Source organism: Pelodiscus sinensis, chromosome 3, assembly GCF_052426305.1.
Source record: "Pelodiscus sinensis isolate ZL-2025 chromosome 3, ASM5242630v1, whole genome shotgun sequence".
In the NCBI taxonomy this organism is placed as follows: Eukaryota; Metazoa; Chordata; order Testudines; family Trionychidae; genus Pelodiscus; species Pelodiscus sinensis.
This window is the reverse complement of record NC_143054.1, coordinates 168,838,856-168,863,315: the sequence shown is the minus strand read 5'-3', so window position 1 is coordinate 168,863,315 and position 24,460 is coordinate 168,838,856. Positions and strand designations below refer to the sequence as shown.

The window sequence follows — 24,460 nt, the reverse complement described above, 5'->3', positions numbered from 1 at the left end:
ACCCTTTGGAAATGGGTTGGTGCTAGTGAAAGAGAAAGGAGGCTGCATGGGGGAGGGGAGGTGGGTTTAACTGACAGCGACTCCCGTCAATCATGCCAAAGCTGCAGTGCCTGGGTAAAAAAAGTGCGCAGAAGGAAGGAGGACGTTACGGCAGGCCCTTGACTGACGGCAGCCCAGCCAATAGTTTTCAGTAACAAGCGAGGGCCTGCGCCTATTGCCATCTGAGCGGGCAGAGAGTAGGCGGTGCAACTGGTGAATGGCAAACGAGCTAACCAGTGGTCCTTACGATTTATGCAGCAGGCACGTGCGTTGGCCAATGGTAGTCACGGAGACGCGGGTCTATCTGAATGATAGTTCTGATAGCCACTAAAATTGGGCGTCTGAGGCTGGGCTCTGAGGCAGGGCTGTAGGGGCGGATCATTTCCCCCCCCCCGCCCGCCCGCCCGCCTTTTGCATGCTGACGTGAGCGGCGGGAGGGGGCGGGCCTAGCATCGGGCGCTGGGAAAGGGGTTCTCAACATGTCGGTGCTGCTGGCTGCGTTCGGACTACGCCAGCGGGCGGCTGTTGCGGCGGGCGGAGGCCAACGAGGGGCGCCCGCAGCGTGAGCCCCAGCCAGCCACACCCTGTGCTGGGCTAGGCCGGCCCTAGGACACCGGGCGGAAGCCTTGCCCGCGGCCAGGTACAGGGCCCGGCCCGGCTCGGCTCGGGGGCATTGCGGAGTGGGAGGCCTTCCCGCAGCGCCGAGAGCCCTCTCCGGCTGCGTGCACTGGGGGCCAGGCGGGGCCTGTGCGTGCGTAGGCGGGATGGACGGGCAGGAGGGGGCAGTGCGTGTGTGTTCTGGGGGCGGTAAAGGGCAGGCGCGGCCTGTGTGTGTGCAGGGGGGCGGCAGTAGGCGCGAGTGCGTATGGTGGGAGGAGCGCGAAGAAGGGGGCAGTCGGGCCTGTGAGTGTGTATGGGGGGAGGTTGGGGAAGCGAGCAGGCGGGGTCTGTGCGCGCATGTACTGGCGGGGGGTAGGGCAGAAGGCGGGGTATGAGCGATGTTTTGTGGGAGGGACACAGGAAGGAGGCAGGATGTGAGTGGTGTAGGGCGCAGACGGGGTCTGGGTGTGTATGGCGGGGACGGGGCTTGTGCGCGCACGTGAGTGCATTGGGGAGGGGGACGGCAGGTAGGGCTGGCATGTCTGTGTGCTGGGGGAAGTAGGAGGCATGCGCGCAAGCCTGTATTGGGCAGGAGTGGAACAGCAGCTGGGGCAGTTACACTCGCACGCATGTGTGTGGGGGTACAGAGGATCTGCGTATGTTGAGGGGATGGGAGGGTGTCAAACGGGCCTGTACTTATATATTGGATATAGAGTGGTAGATGGTGGGACCTGTGTGAGCATGTGTGTATTGGGTAGGGTGGCAGCTGGGGGAGGGGGATTGTGTGCAAAAGTGCTGGGGAGTAGGGTGACAACTGGGAGTAGTATGGCAGGAGGCAAAGCCAGGGTGGGGGCTGCTTGTGCATGTACAAGATAGGTGGAGGAGCATGTCTGCATGTGTGTATACTGAGGGAGTGGCAGGGTGGAACTGGGTGCTCGTGTACTGGGGGATAGGGTGGTGGGTGAGAGAATGGGCCTGCATGCCTGTATACTAGAAGGAGCTGTGTGAATGTGTACTTTTAGTAGCAAAGATAGCACATAGAGGATGTGGGTGTACTGGTGGGAAGGCAGTAGGACCTGTGTGTTTGTGTGAGAGTTCCTGGGGAGGGGCAGTTATGACCCCTGTTTCTTAGTTATGAGGGGGCAATGAGTAGGACCTGTCAGTGCATTTGGGGTGTGGGTGGGCAGACCGTGCCTGGGTATATATGTGCATTTGGGGACAGCAGGAGCAGGCATTGCCTTTGAGTGGATTGCCAAGGTGGTGCAGATGTAGATATGGTCTGTGTATGAGTGAGCTTGTTTTGGGGGGAAGCAGAGCTTCTGTGTGTATATGGTACTATGCACATTTGGGGAGAGAGTTGTGCATCAATGTGTGTGTTTTGGGAGGCAAAGGAAGTGTGACCTGTGCATATGTTTGTGCCTGGGTGGGGGAGGGGGCTATGGTGTCGGGAGTGGATGTTAGGGTCTGTGCTTGTATTTTGGATGTGGGGACTGCGGTGAGAGGTAGAGCTGGTACATGTGCATGTGTTTTGGTGGAGGAACAGTGACTACAGGGTCTGTATGTCCAACATTTCAGAAGATGGTGGCTGGGCAGGTGTGTGTAGTGTGGGTGGGATACTTGTGGCCAATGTTCCCCCTATTTTTTTCTATCAGTCTGTGGAATACATTTTGTTACATGCACGAAGGCATGTTCAGATTTGCACCACCACTAGAAACCCATGCTGCTGATTGTGGGAGCTGTGGGCGCACTATTAATCAGATGGGTGGCATTTGAATCTCTCCTGGGTGGCTGCCAACTTTCAGGGAGCACTGTTGGTGATGACCTCTAATCTTTTCCATCCGTGTGTGGATTTCTTCCATTCATGTGCAGAATAATTTTTTTTATGTGCAAATATGCACTGCCAATAGCAACACAAAACGTAGCTGTGGGTGCTCTGCTAATCTATTGGGCAGCATTCGAATTTCTCCTGAGCAGCCACACAATCACACAGCTTACTAGCGACATTGGTGGACTCTCTCCATATGTGTATTGGGGGTGGTGGCAGGTAGTCAGAGCCTGCGTGTATATGGGGGCAGGAGATAGGGGATGTCTGTATATTGGGAGGGTAGGACTGTAAGTATACTGGTGATAGGATGGTAGCCTACCACTTTCCCCATATCTGTGTACTCGGGTATGGGAGAGTAGGAGGAAGGGTTTGTGTGTTATACTGAAGGTGAGGGGCAGGAGGAGGAAAGTGGCAGGCCAGGCTGGGTGACCTGTGGTGTGGAAGTTAAGGGCCAGGCATCAAGCAGGTGTCTGTTTATAGGCAGGGAAAGTGACTGCCTTGCTGATAGGCAGGCTGACTTCTGAGTGTTTTGGGGAGGAGGAAAGTGGCTTGCATGTAAGAATGCCTGTGCATTTATGGAAGTCAGGTGGCAGAGAGGTTGGCAGTCATACCTGTGACCGCATGGTGAAAGAAGACTGGCAAATGGGCCTACTTATACGTTGGGAGAGAAGAGGAGTAAAGTGACAGACAGGCAGAATAAAATATTTTTTTTTAAATTTTAGTGTTTACTTTTTAAAAACAAGCCACTTTAAAATGAAATCCAAATTCAATAGGAAGTGTTAAGGCCTGAATTTTATAATCTCGCTTAAAACATGTAAGCGAAATCAATATGCCGAATCCATGAACTTCTTTCAGAAACTTTTTGAGTGAAGGGTTCTTTTCTGTATGAAGAGAGATTTTGGGAAAACTATCTAATTTTGACACCAAGCATTATAAATATGGAACAGTAGATTCTGTAGTATATTAAGGGTTTGTTTTGCTTAGTATGCATACATTTTATGTTTGGTATATTTCAATCCCAATTACATATCCTAATGCAGCTTGCGTGATCAGACAGTTACTGATATAGTAAATAAGTAGTACATTATTCACAATTTTCTAGCACATTGAAAGTGTACAATCATTAATTTAATATTTTCAGATTGTGATTGCTTAAATATATTTACAGTGTAGCAACATGCAGAACAAAGATGCGCCAAATACAGCATAAAAGCTATGTTTAGCTGTAAATTAGAATATATTAATCTACCAGCCAATGAGAATGCACCTTTCTTTAGAAAATAATTGAAGTACAAATGAAAGTTGATTAAAATTGAAATTCAGGGTTTCTGCTTGGTAGCTTGCATAATTTAAATCTGTAACTTAAATTAATTTACCCAATGGGCAGGCTTGTACTGTATGAAGTGAGGGAAATGAAGGGGGTGGGAAGGTGGCAGGCAGACAGGTGTTTGTGTGAATTGGGGTGTGGGAAGTGACAATCAAGCTAATTCGTTGGTATCTGAGGGCTTGTGAATCAGGTCTTCCAGCATCCTAGGAGGCTGGATATAAGAGGAAGGTGGACAGTCTTGTGTCTTTATTTCTCACATTACGTGGCTGGCGGACAGGAAAGCAAGGCAGTTTTGTGAGTGTGTTAGGCAGGCAAGCTTGGTGCATGTTTCTTCTAATGGGGAGTGCATCAAGAGAGGAGTGATGACAGACAGGTCTGTGTATTAAGGGATATTTGATCTGAGTATGTTGGGATGGAGTAGAGATGGCAGAGAAGTCTTCTGCATTTTTTCTTGGGTGATTTGGCTAGTACATGGGCATGTTAAGGATGTTAAATCGTGGTTATCTGACTAGTAGTGTACTTGATACAATTTGATAAGGGACCACTCTGCAGAGTTGCAGTTGGGGTAGCTCCTGGAACTGGGACAGAGCAGTCCCAGCTTGTACTGGCTCCGGAAGCCACCTGTGCTGTGGCTCTGCATTTTAAACGTAGTGAGAGCCACCGGGCTCTTACTACATTTAAAATGCAGAGGCACAGTGTCCTAGACCAGCACCAGCCAGGACTACCTGGTCCTGGCTCAAGCAGAGTCCAGCAGCCCCTATTCGCAGCAGCCAGAGGCTGCTGCTGGAGCAGCCCCTGCACACAGTCAGCCCCGGATGCCATGGATTGAGGCTGCTTGAAGGCAGCAAGGAGTGGGGAGAAGTGAGTAGTTGAGTACTTCGCTTGACTACTCGCTAACATCCCTAGGGCATGTATGTATTGGCAGTGGTAGAAGTAATAGAAAGTCATACCTGTGTTTGTATTGAAAGTGATGGAGATGGCTGGCAGGCAGGCAGACTGGAGTGTTTGGTAATGGTGTGATGCTACAGGAAGATTGCTGTGTATTGATGGGGTGAGAGAGTGGATCTCAAATAGGCAGGACTGTGTTCTTGAATGGATGTCAGGGAGGCTGGATTGGTGATGTCTTTTGAATGGAAGGCCGACCAGGGCTGTATGTGGCCATCAAGAGATGGTAGCCTGACTTATTGTGGGAAATAGCAAGGAAGTAGATGTGGGCTAGGCTGTGCACTAGGATTGTGAATGGTTAACTGGTAAGTCTTCCTTAATAGGTGAGGGTTACTGGTAAACCTCCAGTAGGTGCTGGAGCAGCTCCCCACCTGGCACAGACAAGGGGTTGTTCCAACCCTGTGAGGGACCTGCAGTTGACAGGGAACAATAGAGCAACCCTTATGGTGGTGGGGGGAGTGCTCACTCTAGCTGGGCTGAAGTGGCCCTCCCAGCTCCTTACCCTTTCATCGACTAACTGGTAAATAATATGTTTAACTGATTAACCAGTTAAACAAGGTTTTACATTTTGGAGCTGGGTGGAGACAATAGACCAGATGGGCATTTAGAGCTGGAGGAGGGGATGTGGCGGATAGGTGGGCATTGTAGCTGGGGGAGATGGGAGATAGTGGGTAGGCTGGGCTGTGTATGGACATTTAGAGGTGGGGGCATGCTTTGTGTAGTCATTTGGGGCTCTAGACCAGACTGCCTGTCACAGCAAATCACAATAAACCAAATGCTTGGCTGCAACCTGACCACTGTGCTGCTTCATCCCTAACCATCACGCACACAGGCCCACACCACCATCTCTTGCTCCTTGCATAATACTTGCCTAAGGCCGCCGTACACACCCTCTCCCCAAAACTCAGCCAGTTTCACTGCCCATCCACTACAGATCCTCAGAAAACACACTACTTCTTCCTTCCCTTTCTCCTCACCCTCCCGCCCTGGTGGACAGGGGCTGCTACTGAAGCAGCCTCTGTCTGCGGCTGGCCTATCATCATGATAGGCTGTCTGATGGTTCTGGGACACATGGCTAGCAGTGCGTACGTGGTGTAGCATGCCAGGCTACAGCTTCTACCTTTCAAAGCCAGGGTGTCTGGGGTCAGCAGTGGACTTCAAAACAGGCAGAGGCGGCAGTTTCAAAGGGGAACTGAGGTCAGTTGGGGAGTCCCAGCTGATCCTGGGGAAATGTTGCGGGGAGCCTGGGGTCAGCTGGAGATTCCCCAGCTGATCCCGAGCTCCATGTGGCATTTCCCCAGAACCCCGGATCAGCTGGGGACTCCTGGACTCCATGGCTGCCTCTTTGAAAGGTGCACAGGCGGCATTTTAAAGGGGCAGCCTCTGCCCAGCTGATCTGCGGATCAGCTGTGCAGCGGCTGCTCTTTGAAAAGCTGCCTGGAGGTTTCAGCCGCACAGCGGCACTGCCACTTTGAAGTACCCCTTCTCCTGCCTTTGCTGCCTCTGTCTTACCGGATAGTCACCTAGTCTCCCCCCCCACCTCCCGCCCCATCTTATCGGATAGTCCTCTATTCCTCCCCCTGTCTTTGCTGCCTCAAATGCTTATCGGATACTCGACTAGTCTTTCACATCCTTAGTTTTTAGCCCCTACCCTTTCCCAGGGCTGTTTTTAACTCCTTTCATTCTAGTGCGGGAATGAAATCACACACAGTCGACATTAAAAAAACATTTTGGTTGCAAAGTTAAGAACTCAGAAATTAAGTGGCTCTCTTCTGTGTATATGCAGTTGGATAGACTCTTCACTTATTTGAATTGATCATATACTACTTTTTCATAGGACCCTTACATGTGTAATTTCTTAGATATTTAAAAAAGCAAACTGTTCAATAGGAAATAGGTAAGCAATCTTATAGTAAGGGAAGGTTTAGAAAATTGAAGTCTTAGGTTATGGAGCTATATTGAATTTTTTTGAGTTGGTGTTTTTCTTCTAATTGAATCAGAGAAAGAATTACAGAGAATTTAATTTCTGTCCTCGTAGGCAAATCTGTTTTGTTCTGGGCCTATAGAAACTAAAACATTAGATGTCTCCTGGGATAATTAATCAGACCAGTATTAAAAAGTGTATTTAACGGAAGCGGGGCGACGGGGACGTTTCCACTCAACACCTGTGAACATTACTGTAAATGTTTCTATTTCAAGGTTTCTTTTGTAAACTCACTGTTTGAGGAATTCTCAGTAAAAATAAGTTATTAAATACTGTTTTCTGGTATGTTAGTGCTTTACTTTAAGAAATTACAATTTTGTACAAATTTCTGAATACACTTGGTATTTCTACACTATGGAATAAAGTCTTATTAACTATGCAATTAATGTACCTGAAGTTGCTTTTCTTGAAGTATCTTAACTCGACTTCGGCTCTGTCCACACTGCAGAAAGTTGAAGGGAGAACACTCTCCCTTGGACTTCCCTTTCTCCTCATGGAAGCAGGACTACTGGCATCGACCAGAGTGCCCCGCTCAGTTCATATCAGTGTGTCTTAACTAGACCTGCCAGTGAGAACCCTAGAAGATCTATAGCATTAGCTTTGTTCTTTTCTGTAGTGTAAACATACCCTAATGTAGGTAAGACAACGTTTTATGGGATAAAATACTTTTTGATGTATTTTGAAGACTTTTTGTGTAGGGTGTTCTTCTGAATTCTGAGTAGGATACATTCTCATCCTACTTAATCCAGATTTTTGTTTTCCAGTTAGGGGGCATTAATTTTCTACTATGGAGTTCTCTTGGTGTTATTCTAGTCTCTCAGGAAAAAATTTCTGTGCCTCATGTAGCTAGCTATCCTTTGGTTCATTGTCTTTTACTACAGCACTACTTCGATAGCTGTCACTTACATTAGCGAGGGTTGACATTTCCACAGCCTCATAGGAGTTTTCTGTAATATCAAGTGGAATTAGAATTTCCTACATTTCCTGAGCATTTTGTTTTTGTTGACTTTCCTTAATATACATTAATGTTTTTTAAGAAATCAAATGAGCAACTCTTAGCTAACAAGTCATTTCAGTTGTGGAAGCTCTTTTGAAATTATTTCTTTATCCACTGGCTTAAGTCTAATGTATAATCTGATTTGCTAGTTTTCCTGGTTTTTTTTTTTTTTGTTTTTGTTTTTTTTTAATATTCCCTGTATGCAAACTGGAGTTCTTTCTACACCAAAATGGTTTTGCTTGACAGTTTATGAATATTTTTGATGATAGGGGTGTAACCAGATAACCGTTTAAATGGTTAATGTATAAGCCTGGGCTTATTGGTTACTGTGAACAGTTACATTCAGGCTTCTGCCCTTCCCCGCTCTGTATCGGAGGCAGCAGCGTGTGGGAGCAGCTGGCTCCCTGGCAGGAGCTGGGAGCCAGTACATACTAAGAATTGGCTTTAAAACCAGCTCTTGGCACACACTGGCTCTGGGGTGGCCCCATCAGAGGCAGAAGTGCAGGGTAGCAGCTGGCTTCCTAGCAGCAAGGAGGGCAGGTGGGAGCTGGTACATGCCGGGATCTGGTTTAAAAGCTTGCTCCTGGGGAGCTGGCTGTTGCCCATTGCTTGTGCCTCTGTATCAGAAGCAGCAGTGTGGGGCAGTGGCTGGTGGGGGGGGGAGGGGAGGAAGGGGACTGGTATGTAAAAGATGAAATTTTCAGTGGTTACACGGTTACCCAATTACCTGTGTTTTAACATTCCTATTTGGTACCAAATTCCTGTTTAAAACAATTCATATTCTCATTACGAAACTTTCAATAGAATTTGAGTTTGTGCTTTGCCACGAAAGTAATTAGGTATTGCATTTTTAAAAGCCCTTAGTTTAATCATTGTGTTCACAGCATTGGCTTTTATCTTGAATTCATTGAAGAGTTATATTCTTTAACAAAAACAACCAAGAAAGTGAAAGTTTTCTAGTGCTTTTACCACAGTGATTTAATAAGACACACTACCATTCTGTATTATTCTTAATCTTTTAAAATATTAATCGTTTTATTATCAACTCTTCCCCTACTTGAACACTCATTTGATGTACTGATAGCTCTGCTCAAAACTATTCTGAACCTGTTCCCATGTTTCAGATATTGTAATTAGGGAAAGGAGATGGTATACTTGGAGGTAACTATTCTGTCTGCTAATAATACTTGAAGTCTCTTCTGTTTTGTAGAATTATAAGCTTCTGTCCTTGGAACTTCCAACCCGAATAGTTGATATTTTGTTTAATGGAGGCAGGTAGAAAGCGGACTACTAATATTTTGTAGCCTTCTGTCATGGACTATACCAGGGATGGCCAACCAGTTATAGACAAAGCCAAAATAGCTGTAGATATATAATACATGGCTCTTTGTTCTCTCTCTATTTGTAATCTATCGATAGATAGATATAGTACACAAAATGTAGTGATAAAAATAACATTACAGGACATTTCAGACAAAAAACAATAAAAAAAAAGTCTCTAGTCACTTAAAAAATTCAAAGCCAATCCATAGATGTTCAGAGAACTTGACAAGGAACAAACATCAAATTAAAAAAAAACCCCAAACCTTTAAAAATACAATAATATTCTCACACTTTTTTTATTAAAAAAAAAAAAAAAAAAGCATCCCCACCATGTATTTTAAATTTAACACTACTGCCCTATTATTTCCCGTGAGCTTTTTAAATTAAACTGAACTGAGAAGTAAATTAGCACAATTTGAAGTGCCTGTTTCACTCCATCTTGTTGATCTCTGGTGTGGTTTCCTTATTTTTATTTATTAGGACTTTTTTTATAGTTCTAAAACGTCAAGTCTGTCCCAGTCTGCAAATATAAGAGGTTCAAAAACGATAAGGGAGATTACTAATATCAGAATAATTGCTTCAGCCTGGCGAATAGCCTTTGAATTTTATTTAGAGAATTACAGTGTAAACCAGGTAGGTACATGCTGATTCTTTTTTTGCCCTGGAATTTAAATATGACCTTTGTGTTGGCTGCCTTATTCTACATCCATGAAGACTTTGAGTTTAAAGTGCTTCAGTCCCCCTGCTCTAACCTAATGCCGCACCCTTCCCCCAGAGCCAGGCCCCACAGCTCCCTGCTCTAACCCAGTGCCTCCCTCCTCCCCTAAAGCCAGACACTCCTAACCTCCCTACTCTAACCCAATCCGCCTCCTCTGCCCCCCCGCTCTAACCCAATGTACCCACCTCTCCTGTAGAGCCAGGCACTCTAACCCAATCCCTCTCCTTTCCCCCAGAGCCAGGCCCCCCCAAGTTCCCCCTGCTCTAACCTAATGCTTGGGTCTCACCAAAGCTGCTGCCGCCATCATCCACTTCTCCCTCCAGGCGCTGGGGCTCATGCACAGAGCGGCTGGCCCTGGGCAGTCCAGGCACACGGCTTAGAACTAGCAAGAGCCATATTTCTTTGAGCAAAGAACCGCATGTGGCTCAAGAGCTGCAGGTTGGCCACCCCTGGACTATACAGTCGTGGTGACTAGGGATGTAAGTGACTAGTCAACTAACTAATAAGAAGGGACTTATTGGTTAGCACTATCGATTAGTCACATGTCCCCTTCCCATGCTGCAGCTCTGCAATATTAAGGGACTAGACAGCCAGTGTGTGAAGACTGTGGCTCAGTCCTCGGTGTCTCGTCAGTCAGTGTACCCTTCCCTCCCACTGCCGCTTTGCATTGTAAAAGACACACGAGCCAGCATGCAAAGATGTCTTTGCGTGCCTGCTTCCCTGTCCCTTACAATGCAGAGTGGCAGCAGGGGAGATTATACTGAGTGCTCTAACTGCCTACTCTTATTGAACAGTCAGTAAAAAAAAAAATCGATCAACTACTTGATTAGGACAGTAACCGCATTTTGACATCTTTACTGTGACTGTACATTAACACTGTATGTAAAATATTTGTCTTACCTTTTACCCTGGCAAGAAAACAGGGAAAATATTTGAAAATAAACATTATATTGAAACTTCTGAAGAGTGCAGCGTATTCTAGTGATTATGGCACTACACTGGGAATTGCGGATCTGGGTTCTGTACTAAGAATGTTAACAAGCAGGTAATTGGCTAATCATTCTGGACTTAGTTCCGCTGCAGCTCTGCCTTTTAAAGTTAGTAAGAGCCAGGGGTTTCTCTCTACCTTTAAAAAGGCAGAGGCGTGCTGGTCCGGGACCTGGTGTGAGCCAGGGCTGCTCAGTCCTGGCTTGCACAGGGTCCCACACCATCTGCTGGGCGGAACCTGCTTTTAAGCCAGCTCTTCCCAGTACCTGCGCCTGCTTCCCCTGCTACCTTGGATAAAGAGGCAGCAAGGGGGGAAAGTGAGTAGTTGACTACTTGGCTAGTCACTTACATTCCTAATACCTTTTATCTTGTGTCAAAATACAGTTTAAGAAAACTATTCAAAGAATAGTTGAATATAGTCCCCTTTACTATATTTAAAATTGGAGTAGCCATCCAGATGATTATTTTTTATGCTTGGGTTATGTCTCTCTTTAAACTTGTAGAAATGAAGCAGCAGTGGGGTGGAGTGGGGGGGGGGGGGAGTGGGGAGGCTGCTGTGAAGCAGCCTCTGCTTACAGAGGGCCCAGGCTTGCTGACTGTAGAGCCTACCTGTTGGGACCCCTGCAGACAGGGGTACAAGCTGGGGCTGCGCAAGACCACTGCGTCCCTATATTTAAAATGGAGAAAGAGCCATCTGGTGTGAACCAGGACAGAGTGCCTTCTTTTACTGACTAATGTAGTTGATACAAATTGTATTGACTACATTAGCCAATTACCCACCTCTTAACATCCTTATTTCATAGTTTAATATAGTGTTTGTTGTTGTTAGTTGTTAATAGGGGACTGTTCATTTTTTCCTTTTTCCCTGAGACCGGGGCATGCTTCAGTTCCTGAGGTTTAAAGCTTGCCAGAACTTTTGCAAGCCTGTGGCAAGCTTATGTCCAGGAGTGACCCTCATATAGAGTATCTTAAATGCCTGGGCGAAGCTCATCAAAAGAAGTGCCAAATTAAGAGCTTTAATCTATGCACTCTGAAGGACCGTGAGCAGAGACTTCTTGCTTATGGAGGCCACTCTTTGCACCCAATCTGATTCGGTTGCCATTGGGCCCAGTACCTAGTACTGTGGTGTTGGTGCAGATCATCGTGGTGCCATTGGCTTGTGATGCGATGCCGAGTAGATGCCATAGAGGTGCTCTGCACAGGTATGTGTTCCCTGGGTCTCAGAAGCAGAGGCACAAGAGGGGTAGATCTCTAGCCCCAAAAGGAGGTAAGTCACTAGACAAACACCAGCCACAAAGCAAGACAGCACTGCAAAGTTCATCAGCTCTTGTCCCACAAAGGATCCAGTCAAGTCTAACACATGAACGCTCTCTGGACTGACATGGCCAGGATATCCAATTCCCCTCAACCATGGAGATTTTCGAGGCAGCCCAGAAGTTGATATAGATGACTGTGCCTGAGCTTGCCAGGAGGGATGAGGCACCTGTGTCCACAAAGCCACCAGTGGAATCTTGTGGAAAGACGTTTACACTACCACATAGCTCTCAGTCTGCAGTGCAGACTTCGCCGCTAGAATCAACTTGAGAAGGGGTGTTGTATGAATCACTGGGGTCGCATTGCCCCGCCTTCTCCATTCCCTTCAGCATCATGATTCAGAAGCAGCATTCAACATGGATTCCTACTGCTCAAGAAGATCCAGTAATAGGAGGTCCAGATCTGCCACCATTGTCAGCTCCCTTTTGGGCAGTTACCCTGGCATGGAACTTACTACAGTGACCTTACCGGACCCAAGGTCACAGCCAGGTCAGCATTGATAGCCTCAGCAACGGAGGCTTCCTGAACTGCCCTGCCATTGGGGTTGTTTCTAGCATCTTTGGCATTGTCCGAATTCATTGCTCCTGGGGAATCCTCCTATATGCCCCATTGTTGACTTGTCACGGATGAATACAGCAAATCCAATGCAGGCACCTGTCCCATCTGCGGCAGGCACACACCAACACCACAGGTACAACAGGACCCTCTAGGTCATGAGTAGGCAATAATTTTTCCCTGTGGGGCTACTTCAGAATTTTTTGAGGTGGCTCCAGGCCACCCCAGAAGGGGTGGGGCCTAAACAGGAAGGGGGGGGCCTAAACAGGGTTGGGGAGCCCCTTTGCCCCACCTTCCCACTAGGCACCCATGCCCTGGAAGAGGCTTGGCACGCTTCCCCACCCCCAGGCCAATCAGGGCCTGGGCATGGTGGAGCGGGGGAAGCCTCCTCTTGCCCTGTGAGGAGCACGTGGCTCTTTGAAGTGCAGCAGTCTCCTCGCAGGGCCAGGGCAGGGTGAAGAAAGCTTCACGCAGTTCCTCTACCCCCAGACCCTGATTGGCCTGGGGGGTGGGGGAACACGAAAAGCCTCCTCCACTCTCCCCCACTCTCCGAGCAGTGGTCAGTGCTTCAAAGCGCCACGTGTTCCCGGCAGGGCAGGAGGAGGCTTCGTGTGCTCCCCTGACCCTGGGCCAATTAACGCATGGGGGCGGGGAAGCGCACGAAGCCTTTTCAGCTCTGTCCCTGCCCTGCAAGCAGTTCTTTGAAGTGCTGCGCACTGCTTGCAGGACAGTGGCAGAACAGAGAAGGCTTCGCACGCTCCTGCCCCCAGACTTTAAATGGCTTGGAGGTGGGGGAGCAGCAGGGCCTCTGTGGGCCAGATTTGGCCCACAGAGGCCCTTTTGCCCACCCCTGCTCTAGGAGCAGAGGGCAGTGACTCGACTCTACCACCCATCCTCTTGTCCACTTCACTGGATGAAATGATGCAAGGATCACCTATAGGTTTAGGGATCACCTACAGGTTTAGGGATCACCCACGTTATAGGACGGCTGGGCACTACAGCAGCTTCTGTGCAGGATAGCACAATATCTAGGGGTGCATCTACATAGCAGGACTTAACTCGAAATAAGGTACGCAAACTGAGCTACGTCAATAGTGTAGCTTATTTCAAAAATAACTTATTTTGAAATTGGGAGCGTCTACAAAGCATGTATTTTGAATAGAGAACTTTTCCTGTGACTTCCCTTACTCATACAGTGAGGGTTACAGGAGTCTGAGAAGAGTTCTTCATCTTGACAGTATTTCGAAATAACTGCTGTGTAGACATGGACTAAGTTATTTTGAAATAACATTAGTTATTTCTAGCTAAAGGTGCAGTGTAGATGCACCCAGGGTGTCCAACTTGAAGAGGATATTGAGGATGCTGACTCTGTGGTTGACATAGGATGGCGTTTGACGGTCCAGATAGCCATCCCATAGCTAAGAAGTGAGCTATGAGGAGAAGTTCCTGGCTCCAGGTTTCAGGACTACCACAAAAAGTCCAACAAACCCTGCAAGACTTCCCTTTTGAAAGACCTATGTCCTTCGAAAAAATGGAAAAGAGACTGCACAGCCTGAGACTTCAGGACCAGGTTGAAATCCCTGGGTATTCACATGCCAGCACCACAACCTAGGCACTCCAAGCATTGAATCCAGCTCAGAGCAAACTTTTGAAGGTGTGCTTGAGGATGGTGTGCCAGATCCCATTCCAACCCACTTTACCTTTGCTTCCGGACTATCCCCCTTCTACTATGTGTTGTCCTGTATCCCCTCAGACGGTTGGCTCTCAGCACAGTAGAGAGGGGATATGCCATTCAGTCTTCCTCCCTACTGCTCTTCTGCCCTCTTTTCAAGGGACCATTCTACAGGAGGTGCAGTCACCTTTTGTTCTAGGAGCAGTAGAGAAGGTCCTTCAGGAATATAGAGGGCAAGGGGTTTTACTATCAATATGTTTTTAATACTGAAAGCCAGTGCCAACCTCAGGCCCATTCTCAGCCTGTGGGAACTGAACAAGTTCATAAAGAAACTCAAATTCTGCATGGTCTCTCTCACCTCCATTATTCAATTCCTGGATCCATACTAGAAGACTGGTATGCCACTCTCAAACTAAAGGATACATTTCATATACCGGTAGTCCCACTTCACAGGAGAGATCTCACATCTTAGTGAAAAAAACACCCTGCCAATTCAGTCTTGCTGTTTTCCTGTCCTCAGCCTCCCGAGTGCACAAAATGCATGGCAGTTGTGGAGGTGTTCTGCAAATGCTAAGTAGGGTGTTCCTGTACCTGGATGATTGGCTGGTCAAAGACGATTCCAGACTCCACTAGCAGACTTGTATCCAATTGATCAGAAACCACTTTCAGCGGTCTGGGACTCCTCTTGAATGAAGCAAAGTCAGTTTTGTTACCGGTTCAGAGGATAGAATCTATAGATGTGGTCCTACACTCAAGGCAAGCCAGGGCATTCTTACCAGAGATGAGATTTCAACCCCTGATCAACTTTGTCTACACTGTAGACTGTATCCTTTAAGGACAAGGTGCAGTTGAGACCTCACCCTGCTTTTCTTCTGAAGGCAGTGTTCCAATTCCACATCAACCAGGATATATTCCTCCCAGTATTTTATCCCAAGCCCCATTCTGGAACTCAAGAGCAGAGATTCCATTTCCTGGTTATATGTAGGGAATTGCTTTTTGTATTGAAAGATCGAGTTCATTTAGAAATTCGATCCAGTTACTTGTAGCTGTTGATGATGGGAGAAGAAGCTACCCTGTATCCTCTCAATGGATTTCCTCCTGGATAGTTTCCTGCAACTGTGAGTGTTTGAGCCTGGCATGGATTCCTCCATTGGCAATCAGTGAGCGTTCTGCAAGGTCCAGGTCTTTCACAGCTTTCCTAGCTCATGTCCCAGTTCATGAGAGATGTTGAGTGGTGACATGGTCTTATATCCACACATTTTCTGCACAGTATGCACATACTCAGCAGGCAAGAGATGATGGGGTCTTCAGCAGGGCAGTACTCCAATCAGCTTGTGGCTCCAATCATACCACCTAAAGCTTAGATTGAGTCCCATATATTGGAATGAATGTGAACAAGCACTCAAAGAAGACTTAGAGATGTGGCGTTCATATCCTTTTGCTACCCACCCTGCTACCCACCCTCTGTCAGAGTAGTTGAGAGGGAACCGGGAGGAAGCAAGGCTATATATTGAGCGCCATATTGGCACCACTCCAAGGGGTGCCTAGGCTGCTAGGCAAAAATCTTCCAGCTTACATGCACACACCTGCATGGAATGGAATGGAATGGACATGAGCGTATCTCAAAGAACAACAGTTAATAAGAGTGAATAATGTTTTTTCTGATTCCTTGGGTTTTCTGGCACTGATGTGCCCATGGGGAAAAAATAGCAGGTGCTGAGCATCCGTCAGCTTACAGAGTGCTGCAAACTGCTGGTTTGCAGTGTTTGAGAGCCTCCATGAGGAAGAACCAAGCAGGTCGTGCACTCGGGGGTAGGAAGAGGCAGAGTAGGGGTGAGCACCAGGGGAAAGGGTATAGTGGGGGACAGTGGAGGGGCAGGAAAGGGTGAAGTCAGACCAGGGCATGGAATAAAGGGGAGAGTAGGCCAGTACCCCGTTAGAGGGTAGGTTGGTGCCTATTGGTGGGCAACAGAGGTGACACATAACAGCCACTGCCTAGCGCTTGCCTTCTATTCACAGCGTGCAGCCAGAAATGAGGATCCTACTAGCCAAGAGCCAGTATATAGTGGAGATTGTGTGGACAGACCATGTGATAATTAATCATCAGTCTTTCCTCTGAGTACACAACAGAAATATTCATTGACCACTTCTCCCTTTTTTGTGTTGTCAAATTTTACCATAGCCACTTAATAATGGACTAATAGTGGTGTCATGATTTGTTTTGTTCCCAGTATATTTAAATTTATCATTCACTCTGCTATCTGCTTTCTGAGTTGCAGTAGGTCAACATGCCAGCATTGTCTGGATCATGCTGGTGGAATTAGAAGAATCTTGACTCTTTCCATTTGTATCTTTTGTTAGATTGTGGGCAGTAGACATATGCAAATTCACAGAAAATCCCTGCTCCAATCCAATAGGAAAGAATTCTTTGTCTCTGCCTACTCTGGAACACAAGTTGACTGTATTTGATGTGTGTCAGTAAACATTAGTATTGTGGGAGATCCCTACTTGTAGAACGTGCTAATCATTGAATCCTTAGGAGATTTGTTTTATGCTGGTCCCATTTCAATCCGTTCAGGGCGTCTACTTGAGTGTTCTTTGTCTTGGCAGATGCAGAACCATCTGGTGTATGTGGTGATAAATACGCTACACTCAAACTTTGCGGCTTTATAATGCAACACTGGGGAATGAGCTCCCCCTTGCTTCCTTTACCCGTGTGTGATAAAGATGTCTGGTTGATTATCCTTCTTGAGCAGGAGCAACTGAAGGATTGTGATGCCCATTGTATTGCTTGAAGCTCTGTAATAGTGATGTATTATCTGAACGTCTTTAATAAATGGGAATCCAAAAGTTCAGACTCTTTGGAAAGTGGAATCTCCAGTCATAATTAAAGACCTCTGTAATTACTACAGCCACTAAGGTTGGAGAATTAAAAGCGGTGCATAGTGGAAGTGCAGGTCTTCTTCTAACCTTTCTGACATGTAATTGCTTGTAGTAGGAACTTATATGGACTTCTTATGAAACTTAGTATGAAATTAAATAGCTTATTTTTAATCAATTTGTATAAAATTATAAAAGCAGATTGTTATAGTTATCTATAGGCATAATTTCTGGCTTTTTTTATGGAACAATTGCAAATCAGACTTAATTCAAAATAAAATGCTTCTTGGGTGTGCTGTGTTACAGTAATTGGAATGTAGTGCTGCTAAGTTTCCTCATACTTAAAAATACTGTGCACTTGGATAAAATACACTGTAAGGACCTCAAAATGCTGCACAGGTAATGATTAGAGCTGGTGAAGCTTGTGAGGGATTATTATTATCCCTCTTGCAATTACATAAAACTTACAGCATAAATTAACCAAGATAACTTGAAGAGTGAGAACCCAGCATCCTTGATTCTTTCATGTGTTCTAAGTGTTAGTAAATGCTGCTTATGTCAAATGAAGTTTGGTTTGCTGAAATTCTCTAGGGATGTAAAAACTCCCATTTAATTAACGAGTTAAACATATTGTTTAACTGGTTAACAGATAAACGAGAGAGTGGGCAGGGGGATTGCTCCTGTCTGGCTGAAATGCCCCCTCCCCCAGCCTGTTCCTGGACTGGACTGCCTCCACCCCCACCACAGGCAGGGAGGGACTGCATGGGTCATACTGGAGCAGCCCCTGCTTGCAGCAGGCATGGGCACCTGGCAGGCAGAGATTGCTCTAGCCTGCCTGGAGGGGGAGCTGCTCCAGCTTACTATGGTTAATGGTAATTGGTAAGCCTCGTCTGTCGAACATTCACATCCCTGAACTCTACATTCATTAAGTAAAAGCAGTGTCTGTTTTTTCCTCTTGGTAGCTCCTCTGTCTCATGTTTCCTGCAAGTACAACTTATTTATTCATCTTTGCATGTACTTCTCCATTGATTCCTATTATGGGCTAAAAGTCAGCCTTGCGTGTGGCGGTAAAACTTGCTGTTGGGCTACAGCTATGCTGAATGAGGTTCAGTCTGATGGGTGCCACCTGGAATAGGGGTGCTACTTGGAATTAGAGGTACCACTGAGCCCCCTGACCCACCAGCCTGGGTTCCCCCTCACTGTATTGCTGTGACAAGCTGCAGACCTGTTCCCACATTTCCTCAGGTAGGGACACATCCAGCTGCAGTTACATGCAGGCTCTCTGACTAGGGATATTGGAGTGCAACCAACTAACTGTTTAACCATTTAACCGCTAATGCTTATTGGTTAATGGTGTCAGTTAAACTTAGCTGGCTCCCAGGAAGGTGGCTTCGCTGTGGCAGGGCACTGAAGCCTCTTCTCCAGGAGCTGGGCGGACAAGAGCTGCTCACTCTGCTCCCAGGGAAGTGGCTTTGCTGCCGTAGTGACACAGCCTTCCTGGGAGCGGAGCTGGTAGCTTGCTTTATAGTTTGGAATCCCTTAGTCTGGGTCTAGCACTTCCTTCCGTTCAGTGTTTGTTCCTTAGCTATTTTCAGGAGTCCTCTTGTGTGCAGAGAGAACAACAGATTGTCAGTCTCTGCCTTTTGTATAGATTCAGCATATGACAGGAACCCATTGTCCCAAACTGAGTTTATGGAAAATCACTGATATTCCAAAATGGAGTCCAGCCAGGTGACTGGGTCATGTGTCCTTGCTCAACTTACTGAGTTGCAGCCTGTAAGTAATGACTGCTATCTGGAGCCTTTTCAGGAAGGCTCACCAGCTGATGGATAAGCTGCTCCTTTGTTTTCCCTATGACCCATCATTGGGAAATGACCTTTGAATAAGCCCTTCCCCACCAAGAATCTAAATTGAAAGAATCATGCCTAGTATATTTGAAATACAGATAGTACATAATCAGTATTCCTAACTTAAGTTACAAAAATGATATTTGCATACAAATAGGGATAACAATATTCAGCACATTATCATTTTTCCAGTGACACCTCACATAACCCATCTTGTATGATGCGAAATGCATCATAATTATACCATAAACTTATATCACTGTGAAGAATATGAGGTGCAGTATGACATTGGAGATGAAACATGATGGTGGTAGGTCAGGCATGGAGGCTGGCTTGTGAGTATTGCGTTCTCTTATCCTACTACAGATGCCAAGATGATCAACCTATTCTTATTTAACCCTCTTTTATGAATATGAAGTGTCTCTAGTAGAACTGGCATCTCTAGCAGCAGAAGATTGAGAGGTCTTTTGCTTCACTGTCAATGTTGACTCATTCATTCAAGATATCTAGTTCTTATTGTAGGAACTCCATGCTTAATAGATTACTAGGTTTATTTGGTTTTCAATTAGGATGATGCACCTACTTCCTCAGTTCTCTCTCAAGAACTAGTAATAGGTGGAAATAGTGTTTCAGTGCACGAGTCTTAGATTTCTCTTCTCCCTTTTATCCTCATTACTTTCTGATGGAGCAGGTGATGAGTATATTCCTATTCATGATTTTCTACATCCGAGCACTGTCCTTGTAAGGCTGAAAGCCTGTAAAGGTGTGTCTAGATTAGTAACCTGTTTTCAAGAAAACTTCAACTTGAACACACACAGTGATTTTTCAAAAGAGAGCATCCAGACTGCCTGGGTGATCTCTTTAGAAAAAGCAGCTCTTTTTCAAAAATACTGGTTGCTGTCTAGACAATCTCTTTCGAAAGAAGCTTTTTCAAAAGATTCTTTCGAAAAAAGGCTCTTTCAAAAGAGGCTTGTAGTCTAGACATAGCCTAAGAAACAAAAGTTAACTTATTTTCTTCTGAAGAGTGTGAATTTTTTTCCCTTCTCAGAATGTCAGAAGCAATAGTACTCTGTTTAGCAGGGTGATAGATGACATGCAGAAGTCTCATAAATTTCCATTCCTGAATCCCTGGCGAATATAGTAGTCTCTAAAAGGAAAGGTACATATCGAGGAAGAATAGCGGGAGTTTGTCTTAATTTGTTTAAAATTGTTCCATTCCCAAAATGGAATTTGTCTCTTTCTGTCTGTCAAAGTAATATCATATGTGTCAATCTTTAAAAGTAAATAGCAATGCTCATTAAATCTACAAACCTGTTTTATACAAGATATTTTGTGCAAGGTAACCATGTTCATTCACTTTCTCCCATAACAAGAAGGTATTTGAGGCTGTCTCTCTATGGAACAGATGTCCTTTATAGATCTCATTAAACAAGAAACCACTGAACTTTACAGAAATTGAGAAAAACTTTAGATGCAGTTTTCAGGGTATCTTACTCAAGGCAGTTAAATCTTCCAGGTGACAAAAGGGAAAAATCATTTTCCAATCTTAAATGTAGGAAAATTTTGGACATTTCAGTTTACACTCTTCTTGATCATGAAAAGAACCAAATTTACTTCTCAAGTTCAACTTGGTGCCAAAACCAGAAGCAAACTGAATTTCAAAGTCATTTACAGCAATAAAGATCTGTTAATGTCTCTTGCCTCTTTGCAAACCAATTTTTTTTCCTTTTTCAATTTCTTTTCTATACGTTTTGTTGGCACAAACCTTCAGTATGAGCTGTGCTATGGCAAACATCTTCCAATTTCTTCAATGTCAGTTGCATGATGCCAGACTGTAGTGGGTCAGTGGTGGGTCCTCCCCCGTTTGCATCAGTGGGAGGGTCACCTCACCTAACCACATCAGTGAGCATTTCCCATAGGCAGGGAATTAGCAGAGAATTAAACAGTTCACTCTCACAGCTCTGGCCCTTAGGCAAGGCAGAACCCCAAATAGTCAAAAAAAGTTTCTGGCCCTCAATCAGGGCATAACAGTGAGCAGTTGGTTGGTGTTGGCTCCCAGGCAGTGTAGAACAACCAGGCAGTCCGTGAGCTCAGGCACTTGGGAAGGGATAGAGCCACGGTTAGTCTTGGGACTCTCTATTTCCAGCAGGGTGTGGGATGAAACAGTCTATAGGCTTAGGACTCTGGAGCTCCAGACTGTTGCTCCATCTGGCCTAACAGACTGTGGTCTCAGGAGGAGATTTCTCTGCTCTCAGGTGAAGAGAGCAGTAGACAATCTTTTGTCTCATGTCTTGCTTCAGGCAGACTAAATGCAGACCTCTTAGCCTAAAGTTCAGATAGTAGGGAGAGCTAGGTCTATCATGTTCCTCTCTAAGGCTAGGTCTACACTATAGCTTTTTTTGGAAACAGCTGCACATATTGCACTCTGCAATTTGTGTAGCTTTTACTGATAGCTTTTCCGGAAGAGGCTTTTCTGCCATTTGGCCCTATCTAGATGGGGCCAAATGGTGGAAAAGCCTCCTCTTTCAGAAGAGCTCTTATTCCTCGTAGAACGAGGTATACAGGGCTCCCCGAAAGAGGGCGTTTGCTCTTCCACAAAAAAAGTGGAAGAACATATGCGTTCCCAGGATGCTGTGGAGTTTTTCCCGGACGGTATCCTGGAAAACCCCTGCAGTCTAGACGTACCATAAGAGTAGCAGTGTTGTGCCACTGGGTCAGCAGGCATCCTGGCTGCAACATGCTGAATGGGTTTTAGGCAGCACTGCAACTAGCCTGAGTCAGCTGTTCCTGGGCCCCTTCCTACCTTCCCTTTTGGATTGTACCTGGATTTGTGGGATCCTCCACTTCTTTGGAGGATCCCACAAAGAAGGGATCCTCTCCTGGGCACCAGTTACCTGGTAAGCATTACCTGGCCAGGTTACTGTTCACATCCCTAGATCAGACACAATCACCCAATATAAGACTGCCAGAGCAGTATAAATGAGATTTGGCCCCTTCATATGATCTCAAACGGAATCCTACTAAAATTAAGAAAACGCTTTCTCTTCCTATGAATGTAGAGAACAGGGCAGTAATGTTGTTAGCTTAATCCCTCCTCCCTCACCCCCAAACAAACGTACATGAAGACATTAATATTTTTTTTCACATAGCGTAGTGTTCTAGTTATAGTCTTAATATTAGCTCTTTTCTTGATTATTCCTAGAAAAAACAAGGTTTTCTCACCAACTTCATTGTATGACACTTTCTCTACTTTTTTGTACTTTTCATTGGTGAACCCAACTACAATACAAAGATTAAGCAGACTCTGGTAGTTATATTTTTTCAGCAGGAAGTGCTAATGGAATATGGATCTTGTTTTGAAAATTTGTTTCTGTAGTGTACGTGGCATGCGGCCCTTCAGCAATGCAGGGATCCTATTTTATAAAGATCATGTGCTTGTTGCTGTACAGGTCATCTCATTCCAGCCTAGTTGCTTTGATCCATGGGAATTCTTTCAAGTATTTCAGAAGAAACCAAAGATCTTAGCATCCATTTGTCAAATATGTCTGAACACTGCAGTTACAATGTATCTTCTGATACAGGTTCCTTGATACCTTGGTTTTTTAAATGGAAATTCTCAAGAAGGGCAAGAATTGGCAATGCCATTGTGAAGACTACGTTTGTTTCTATTTCCTCCAAAGTAAAGGTCACACAGCTGGATATAGTTATCTGCAGTGCTGTGGTTAGGAAAGCAACTTCTTCAGTGGTCAACCACTGTCAAAATCAAGGAAGCAGCAATGTTGAAAGATCCACACCTTCTTGGATATAGATCTCATTTCTCTAGGATAACGCAGAATGTTTGAGAGAATATTTGGGATTTTGACTGGTGGAACTCAAGATTATACGAATTATTTTGAATAGCTACAGGTTGAAGCTCTAAAATTTGGCACACTCTGGTCTAATAACATCTGTGATCTGGCAGGACCAGAGAGCCCCCGCTGGCAGTTTCAGAAGTGCAGCCTGGGCTGGGCTGGCAGTGTGGAGCGCAGCCCTGTGGGGTGGCATGGTGGGAGACAGGGCTGTCAGTCAGGGGTGTAGCCTTGGTTGGGGCAGGTGCGGTGCAGTGCAGCCCTGGTTGGGGCTGGAGGCAGTGGGGTGGCCCCTGTCTGGCGTAGGTGCGGGCAGGGGAGGGGCGAGTGGCTGACGCAGCAAGGCAGGCTGTACTGAGCACAGCCTCAGCCAGGAGCAGAATCCTACACAAAAGTAGTGAGCCTTGACCTCCCCACGTTCAGCAAATTCTGTGGTTCAGGACCCAAAAGTGCCGGACAAGGGAGGTTTGACCTGTATTACTCTTGCTTAGAAAATTTCTTAACTTTGTAGTTACAAAATATATTACGTTTAAGATCAGAGTTTAGGCACCTGGTTAAATAACTTGTTTTGAATTTTAACCTCTTAATAACAGTAAACTGGAGCAAGCTGTACCAAAAAAGTACTTTTCTCACTAGAGGAGCCTGACAAGTAATTTAAAGTCTAAAATTTTAATCTGTTAACCTTTTTTATGATCTCATGGTAGATGTAATAGGTAGCTTATACTCCTATTCTCTATGAGTTCATTCTTAAAGATATTGTACAGGTTGAACTTCCCAAATCCGGGTCTCTCTGATCTGGCAACATCTGTGGTCTGGGAGGGGCAGAGATGTTGCTGGGCAAAGATCCCTGGAGTAATGCAGAGGCTCGGGAGCCCCAGCTAGGCCAAGCAGCATCTGGGGAGTCCTGCCCTGGCCCAGAACTCCCAGGATTAATGGGGCCAGGTGGCCTGGTAACCTCAGCCCCTGCCAGTGAACTCCTGATGGTAGCAGGGCCAGGTGGCAGCAGAGGAGCGCCACCTGGGCTGGGGAACCCCTGGTGTTAGCAGGGCCACATGGCTGGGGACTCCCCAGCTGCAGTTGGGCTGCCTACGGCCAGGAGGCCCCAGCCCGGAAACCCCTGATGGCAGCAGAGGCCGGGTGACCAGACAGCTTCCTTCAATATCCCTGGGAGGCCCTGGGGCAGTGGACGGACAGCAAGGTGGGGAGCTGTGGCGGCCAACTTTAGTGGGGCTAGCGGCAGCATAGGGAGCCCCGTGGAGAGGAGCTCAGGAGCAGGGCAGCCAGCTGGGGGAGCACTCACCTCCCCTGGTCTGGCAAACTTCCTGGTCCAGGACAGCTCAGGTCCTGATGGTGTTGGACCAGGGAGGTTCAACCTGTAGAACAACCTGCTTTCTTTCAGGATGTGTGTATTAGGGTATGTCTACACTACCCCGCTAGTTCGAACTAGCGGGGGTAATGTAGTCATCCGCAATTGCAAATGAAGCCCGGGATTTGAATTTCCCGGGCTTCATTTGCACGAAGCCGGCCGGCGCCATTTTTAAATGCCAGCTAGTTCGAACCCCGTGCCGCGCGACTACACGTGGCACGGAGTAGCTAGTT

The 24,460-nt window shown here is 46.2% G+C and overlaps 1 protein-coding gene across 3 annotated transcripts in view; it reads left to right on the top strand.

Moving 5' to 3' along the window:
* Positions 1-460: 460 nt before the first annotated feature.
* PPM1B (protein phosphatase, Mg2+/Mn2+ dependent 1B) overlaps positions 461-24,460 on the top strand; it is an 87,785-nt gene continuing 63,785 nt past the window's right edge. Inside the window, exon 1 of one of the 3 annotated variants that reach the window (XM_075925420.2) lies at positions 461-679. The gene's annotated coding sequence lies outside the window, so the exon portion shown is untranslated. The remainder of the gene's footprint in view (positions 680-24,460) is intronic. The other 2 variants (XM_006125463.4, XM_006125464.5) reach the window with 2 other exon arrangements.